The 8,747-nt window shown below is 36.3% G+C and overlaps 1 protein-coding gene across 1 annotated transcript in view; it reads right to left on the reverse strand.

Moving 5' to 3' along the window:
* Window positions 1-8,747, reverse strand: part of LOC115213197 (mucin-4-like) — a gene marked incomplete at its 5' end in the record, with an annotated part of 363,030 nt that overhangs the window by 168,860 nt on the left and 185,423 nt on the right. The window lies entirely within an intron of this gene.

Below are 8,747 nucleotides of genomic sequence, written 5' to 3' on the forward strand. Positions count from 1 at the left end.
CGAGATGTTGCGTTGCTTAAAACGTAACCCCGTGGACAATTACACCGGAAAGATGTATTTTGGGCTTTGTGTTCTTCTGGTTTTAAGTCTTCACATTTTCCTACTCCAGGGCAAGGATCACCGCTACATCCATCAAAGTCTTTTTCACAGTTATCACCTGTTGATTAAAACGTAACATTATTATTAGAACGACAATGTTTAGAGAATTTATAATAATTTCGGACTGGTTTTCTATCCAATGCTTTACTGAAATTCATTTATTCAAGCAAAGATGTAATCATACTTTGATATAGTGTTCATAATGAAATAATGTATAATATTATCATATTTTTAAACTACAACAATTCAAGTTATAAAGCATTAATAATTTAGGTCGGTATTTAGTTCTATTATCTGGTATTTAAACTATTCCAAAGTTGGGAACTCTTCATAAAAATCTAGATAGCAAAGATATTGATCGCTGTCACCTCTTAAATATTGAAATGCCAGATATGAATACTAACCATCGACTTTCATTTAAATTTTTCATAACTTGTTTTGTGCTTAAAAAACATTTAAAACATTAATATACATAGATGAGTGTGTGTGTGTGTGTGTGTGTGTGTGTGTGTGTGTGTGTGTGTGTGTGTGTGTGTGTGAGTGTGTGTGTATCAGGCATGCTTCATGAAAATAATACTATTCAACTATAATATTATTTATGTAATAATGCATTAGTGGGGATCAATAAGGAGTTTCTTGATCTTTCGTTCATGAGAGGTATTCAACAACAGGTGATGAGCCATGTTCCTTATGTTCAGAGAATAATAGTTATTTTATCAACAATTTTTCACTTTTTCTGCTCTTGGTCTTTGCAGGCCTCCTAAAATCTTTGAAATTGATATCATTTATTGCTCCTCTGGAAACTTTGAAAAAGACATTTTAAAAGGTTGGGAAGAGCTGGGAGTAATGATCAGTGCATGTGCTGGATTGTGAAAACAACAAAAGTGATGATAAAATAAGTGAAACGCTAGATAGGAATATCTAAGGGAACAAGGCATAAACCCAGCTATCTTCAAAAAGTAGGAACTATTTCAGTAACTTTTGTAAGAATAGAAAGAAAAGATAATGGAGTATCTGTGGGCTAGAATTTGGAGCGTGTTTGGGGGCCAGAATTTGGAGCGTCTTTATGTCAATCAGTCTGGTAGCTCTTTTCTGGATGCAGAGTAGTAACCACGTGCACACGTACATATAATTATACTGCAGTGAAACTTGATTTACTTGGTTACTTAACCTGCTAAAAGCAGCAGCCAAATACCCATCAAATTATTCCAAAGCATATTAAAAGGAAAACTACGTTTTTGAAAATGTAGTCCTGTGTATCCTTAAAGAGAGGGGAAAATCATGGACGAAATCCCTTTGATGATATGCCTACACGATCAAAGACAATCTAAAGCAACGCAGCAACAGCAAGTCTAACTACAATGAATTCACACAAAATAGCATTGTTTTTATGAAAGTGTAAGTCATAAAACCTAATTCAGAGACCTTTTGAGTGAGATGAGCTGCTCAACCTGAAGAAATTCTAACTGGGTCCCACTTGAAAGGTCATGCGCTCTTTATCGTAATATCAGATCACCATGTCGTGCACATATGGTTGTGATGTAAGTGCCTGATGTACCATTATGAGATGGGCAGACATGATAGTTATGCTGGGCTACGTATATTTTACCCCAGTGTCACTTTGATGCATGCACTGCACTCTGATTCAATGATAATAATAATAATAATAATAATAATAATAATAATAATAATAATAATAATAAAAGATGGGCTACAGCAAATATTCTGCTCAATACCACAGATTTGCTTGTCAGTTGTTTGACCTTAACCAGTTGAGCATGTCCCTTAGTGGCTGACGATATGTGCATCTCTGATCACGAGCAGAAGTAGTGGGGGAGCATCATAGCCATGTGTTGAGAAGGATTCTTTGGGGTTTGAATAATTCACCTCTGGAAACATGGGTGTTTCGTTCAACGTCCTTAAACAACCCTTATTCAGGGATCTTTGAGCGGGTGGGTTACTCGATCTGAAAAATTCTAACTGGGCTCCACCTGCAAGGTATGTGTGTTTATCTTGATATGAGATCACCATGTCGCGCACATATGGTTGTGATGCATGTGCCTGGTGTACCCTTATCAGACGGGTAGTCATGATGGGTATACTGGGCTTCGTATATTTTACCCCAGTGTCACTTTGATGGCATGCTCTGCTCGCTCACTCAATAATAATAATAATAATAATAATAGTAATAATCTGCTCATATCCTACGCAAAATACTCTCTATGTAATCCCAAGGTTTAAAACAAACTTTTTGTTTTTAATTTATGTATTAGACATTCACTAGTACAATACCCAAAAAAAACAAAACAAATATATGGCACACTAGGAATAACAGCAACTTCTAAACTTCCAACCTGTTGTCTCTTAGGTCTCTGGGTGAGACTTGGAGCCAACTTGTACAGACATAAAGCAAAAATCAAACATATAATAATAATAATAATAATAATAATAATAATAATAATAAATAATAATAATAATAATATTAATAATAATAATAATCATAGTAATAATAATAATAATAATAATAATAATAATAATAATATAATAATAATAATAATAATAATAATGTTAATAAGGGATTTCGTCCGTGATTATTCTCTCTCTTTAACGATACACAGGACTACATTGTCAAACATGTAATCTCAACTTTTAAAACAAACATAATTTTCTTATGGTTTCTGAAACATTCTCTAGAACAACACTAAATACAGAACCAATTATATGGTGCCCTAGGCATAACTCCAACAGGAACTTCTAACTTGTTGTCTCTTGAGGTCTCTGGGTGAGACTTGGAGACAACTTGTACAAATGTAAAGCAGAAGTCAAACATAAAATAACAATAATAATAATAATAATAATAATAATAATAACAATAATAATGATGATCATAATAATAATAATATAATAATAATAATAATAATATAATAATAATAATAATAAAATAATAAATAATAAAATAATAATAATAATATAATAGTAATAATAATAATAATAATAATAATAATAATAATAATAATAATAATAATAATATAATAATAATAATAAATGCCCTGATGCAGTACCAGGCAGTGGCTCTCATGGCTTCTGATCTTAACTGATTGGAAGTGTTATCATGTACATTGTTTTGTCTTGGTATAAAAGATGGGCTACAGCAAATATTCTGCTCAATACCACAGATTTGCTTGTCAGTTGTTGACCTTAACCAGTTGAGCATGTCCCTTAGTGGCTGACGATATGTGCATCTCTGATCACGAGCAGAAGTTTGGGGGAGCATCATAGCCATGTGTTGAGAAGGATTCTTGGGGTTTGAATAATTCCCTCTGGAAACATGGGTGTTTCGTTCAACATCCTTAACAACCCTTATTCAGGGACCGTTTGAGCGGGATGGGCTACTCAACCTGAAGAAAATTCTAACTGGGCCCCACCTGCAAGGTCATGTGCTGTTTATCTTGATATGAGATCACCATGTCGCGCACATATGGTTGTGATGCATGTGCCTGGTGTACCTTTATCAGACGGGTAGTCATGATGGGTATATTGGGCTTCGTATATTTTACCCCAGTGTCACTTTGATGGCATGAACTGCTCTCTCACTCAATAATAATAATAATAATAATAATAATAATAATAATAAAAAAAAAATACAGACGAATATAGATCTGCTAGTCTTAAGAAGCGGCGCTATGAGCAATGCTTACATGTAGTGAACCCTAAACTGACAGAGCCATCTCCTAATATAAGAATGGATGCTCGTCATGCTTCAAGGTCAACAAATCAAACAATAAACCGCATTGGTCATTGCGCGGATTACAAAAGACCACGTACCCGAAAATTGAACCAAATCCTGATTGAAAAATCAGTTACTGGATCAAATCTTCCCAACACACAGGAGCTGGACGAACCCCACAACCGGAATATTCAACAGATGGCATCCATGCTTATCCCAAATAATCAAAAGAAAAAGAAGGAAAAATGGTCTAGGGAAGATAATAAAGAAGTTCTTGAGGCTTCTACCATGCCATATATTTCCCCACAGATAAGTCTAGCACTGTACAAGCATACTTAAACTGGAGACAGAAACACCCTGAAGTAAGACCCTACATAGACAGTAACAAGCTTGCCAATGTTAGAAGAAACATTATAAAAAGAAATTACTGACTGAAGTAGAGATTGATCAGGTTAGACAAGCAATATCGGATAAAATGAACGAAGCTGCAGCTAGAGAAGATAATACAGAGGAAATGATTATAGACCAGCCCAGGGCGGATAAAAACGAAGAGAGGATTGAAAGAGTTAGTATAAGTGATAGGCAAAGTGAAATACGCCTGAACCAATCATAAACACTAAGACAGATGAGCATCAAATAGATAAAGAAAGTCACACAAATATTGACCCAACAGAACTACATGAGCTAAAAAATCAAATCATGATTGAATGGCTGAAAATTAAAGAAACCAGCATGGATGAGCGTGATACACTTCCTAAAATCCGCAACTCTAACCAAAACATGAAAATAATTGGTAAAATCCGGCTTGCACTTAAGGATATAATTTCAGTTAATGATGTTGATATCACAAACCTCAACCACCTATACTATGCATCCGCGAAAATCTCAACGATCCTATGTGGTGTAAAGATTAGAAAACGGCAACAGTCCCACAAAAAGCCTTCTTGGCAAGAGCGTCTGCAACAACAAATTAAAGTATTTAGATCTGACATTGAATATTTGAAAAACCTTAAGGCTCACAAGACTACCAAACCTACAAAAACCCAAAAATTACTGAAAAAATACAATATGAAAACTATACTTGATATTGATGCCACCATAGAAACCATCAAACAAAAGGTATCTGCCAAAGCTGCCCGCATAGCGAGGTATGAAAAGCGTGTTAGATTTTTCAAGGACAACAACATGTTCAAAAATAACACCAAACATTTTTACAGGAAGATAGGAAAAACAGCGTTTACTGCAGGGTCTGTACCATCAAAAGAAGAAGTGCAGAGATTTTGGAATAAAATCTGGGCAGAAGAAAAAACACACAACGAAAAGGCCCCCTGGATTGACAGAATATCTACAGAACTGGACCCCTTAGAAGAGCAAAAGTGGGGGGGTCAAGGTAGAAGATATAAGATCTGCTCTCAGGAGGTCAAGCAAATGGAAGTCTCCAGGAAAGGATAAAATTCCTAACTTCTGGCTGAATGCCTTCCCAGAGAGCCATGAACTGCTAACAGAACTGTACAATGATGTTTTGCAACACCCTAGTAGGATGCCTCCTTGGCTAGTTAATGGGTTAACATTCCTGCTTCCAAAAAGTGAAGAAACAAATGAACCAAAAAACTATAGACCCATAACCTGCTTAACAACTATGTACAAAACACTAACATCTGTCCTGACGGAATATACCTTAGTTTTTTAACAGACAGCAGCATATTCCCTAATGAACAGAAAGGATGTAAACGTGGATCCTACGGCTGTAAAGACCAACTACTCATCAATAAGATGATCTTAGAAGATTGTCACAAAGGACACAAAAACTTATCAATAGCCTGGATAGACTATAAAAAAGCTTTTGATAGCCTACACATAGCTGGATTAGGAAATGCCTTGAAATGTATAAGATAGCACCAACTCTGCGAAACTTCTTGACTGTAAGTATGAGATCATGGAGAACCACACTAACTCTGAACAGTGACAGTGAATCCCTAAATGCTGGTGATGTAAAAATTTCGTGTGGCATTTTCCAGGGTGACTCACTGTCACCACTCCTCTTTTGTTTATCCTTAATACCTCTCTCAAAGCTGCTCAATGACGCGCAGTACGGGTATAAAATGTTTGATAAAAATATAAATCATCTCGTTTACATGGATGATTTAAAGCTTTTTGCAAAAAATGATCAACAACTCAAGGGCTTACTAGCGATAGTCAAACAATTCAGTGACGACATCAGAATGCAATTCGGCCTCGATAAATGTGCAAAGGCTACCTTTATCAAAGGAAAAATGACAGAAACATAACGTTAACCTTGACCAACAGAATGTCATAAAAGAACTAGACCAGCGGAGACTACAAGTACCTAGGGGTAATTGAAGGGAACGGAATAAGGCATTCAGAGATGAAGGAAAGGATCAGAGAGAATGCTATCGAAGAGTGAGAGCATACTCAAGACAGAGCTGAATGCAAGAAACAGGATCGAAGCAATCAATGCATTAGCTATACCAGTCGTGACTTACAGTTTCAATATTGTTAACTGGTCAATTACTGAAATATGTCAGCTCGACAGAAAAATAAGGAAACTGTTGACAATGCATAGAATGCACCACCCTAAGGCAGATACAGAACGACTCTATCTGCCAAGAAAAGAGGGAGGCCGTGGTCTTTTGCAACTGGCAATAACAATGAAGATTGCTACAATTGGCCTAGACACCTACCTGAAAAACTCTGAGGACTGGATGTTAAAACTTGTCTCAAAACATGAAAACAAGAAAGCATCATACTCAGTCACAAAACAGGCAAAGGAATATGTAAGTGAATTCCGAATACAACCAATTTCGGAATTAGAGATAGACATACAAGAAACAAGCACAGAAAAAGCTAGGCGCATGAAAACCCGTGCCAAAACTGCGGCCTTAGATATTCTGAAAAATAAATGGCAAGAAAAACCTCTCTATGGCAAATACCCAAAGAGAGCGAATAATGCAGATATCGACAAAGCCCTGACCCATCAATGGCTAATGGCCTCTGGCTTAAAATCTGAAACAGAGGGGTTTATCATAGCAGCTCAAGATCAATGCCTACCAACAAGAAACTACCAGGCCAACATATTAAAGATCAGAAGCAGTCAACGTGTCGTGTATGCAAGCAACAAAATGAAACCATTGACCATGTGGTCTCCAAGTGCAGTCTTCTAGCGCCTACAGAGTATCTCAACAGGCACGATAGAGCTGCACAATATATTCACTGGGTAATCTGTAAAAACCTGGATTTGCCCCATGAAAAAAACTGGTGGGAACACAAACCACCCCCAGTGCTTGAAAATGACCACATCTCACTCCTCTGGAACTTCACCATTCAAACTGACAGGAAGATAGATGCAAATAGGCCAGACATCATATTGAAAGACTTCAAACAAAGAACATGCCTCCTCATTGATATGACTGTCCCAATCGATATAAACGTATCTGTCAGGACCTACCAAAAACTGAGCAAAATAAAGATCTTGAAATAGAAATCAGCAAAATGTGGAAGCTGAAGACTAAAACAATACCTGTTGTCATAGGTGCCCTGGGAATGATAGCAAAAGGGGCTGATAGCTACCTAACTCAGATACCAGGAAACCCAAAAATGGCAGAAGTTCAAAAGATAGTGCTCATGGGAACTGCTCATATCCTACGCAAAATACTCTCTATGTAACCTCAAGTTTTAAAACAACCATAATTTTCGGTTTAAAAAAAAAAAAAAAAAAAAAAAAACTTTTTTTTTTAGACATTCATTAGTACAACATCCCCACCCCCCAAATATATGGCACACTAGGCATAACAACAACATGAACTTCCAACCCTGTTGTCTCTTGAGGTCTCTGGGTGAGACTTGGAGCCAACTTGTACAAATATAAAGCAAAAGTCAAACATAGAATAATAATAATAATAATAATAATAAATGGCAAAAAATGCATATATAATATATTGAAGTTGAACCATTTACTCAGGTTATTACATACTGCATCAGAATAGGCGCCTGCAGCGTACACTGCAACAGTTTCTTGCCACAGAAAGCTACTAATCTAAGAGAAGATTGCAGTATTCCGTTCAAACATGAACAATATGCATCAGAGGTTCACGTACTACATACCACCAACATCTTTGCTTCTTTAAATTGCCACTACATTTCATATGTATAATTTCTCATATAGATTGTGTTTCGCTAGGCACATATTTTTTTTGTCAGCTGCCGTTTTATCACAATATACATTACGGTATTATAAATAAAATCTTCATATGAATTTATTCAAAGAGTTTATAATTCTCACCCGCATATTCATCTTCGCAGTCACATGATTGCAGAACAAAGTTTTCTGTTCTGATTACAGGGTTATCTTCTCTGCAGTTTCCGTGATTAGAACATCCACTGCACAGTACAATAGTCATCATGAATTCGACAGAGGAAGCATTTTTGCCATCTGTAGCGACAATGCTGAAAAAGAAGTATACCATTATCAATAGGTATATTGATAAAACATACATCAAGGGTTTCCATTATTCTATTTCAACACTTATCTTGAAAACTTGTCGTTGTTGTTGGTGACGATGATGATGATGAGGAGGAGGAGGAAGAGGAGAGAAGGGGAGGAGGGGGAGGGTTATGACGATGATTCTGTTGTCTATGGTGTGTCTGCTATTTCTTAGCAGGTCTACAATGATTGCACAAACCAGTGATTTTACCCGTTTTAACCGTATCATTTCGTTTCCAGAAAAAGTATATTCAGGAAAACATTTGAGAGTTTTGTGCTTACAGAGAAGAGTGAACATTAGTGAAACAGTGTCCTAATAGCAATAAAATAGGTAGAAAGAGGAAACAGTACGCCGGTGACCAAAAGTTTTCAAGTGTTAGTAAGAACTTAAACATTTGTGATCTTTAAGATAGATGCTGT

This window comes from Octopus sinensis, linkage group LG6, assembly GCF_006345805.1.
Source record: "Octopus sinensis linkage group LG6, ASM634580v1, whole genome shotgun sequence".
Lineage (NCBI taxonomy): Eukaryota > Metazoa > Mollusca > Cephalopoda > Octopoda > Octopodidae > Octopus > Octopus sinensis.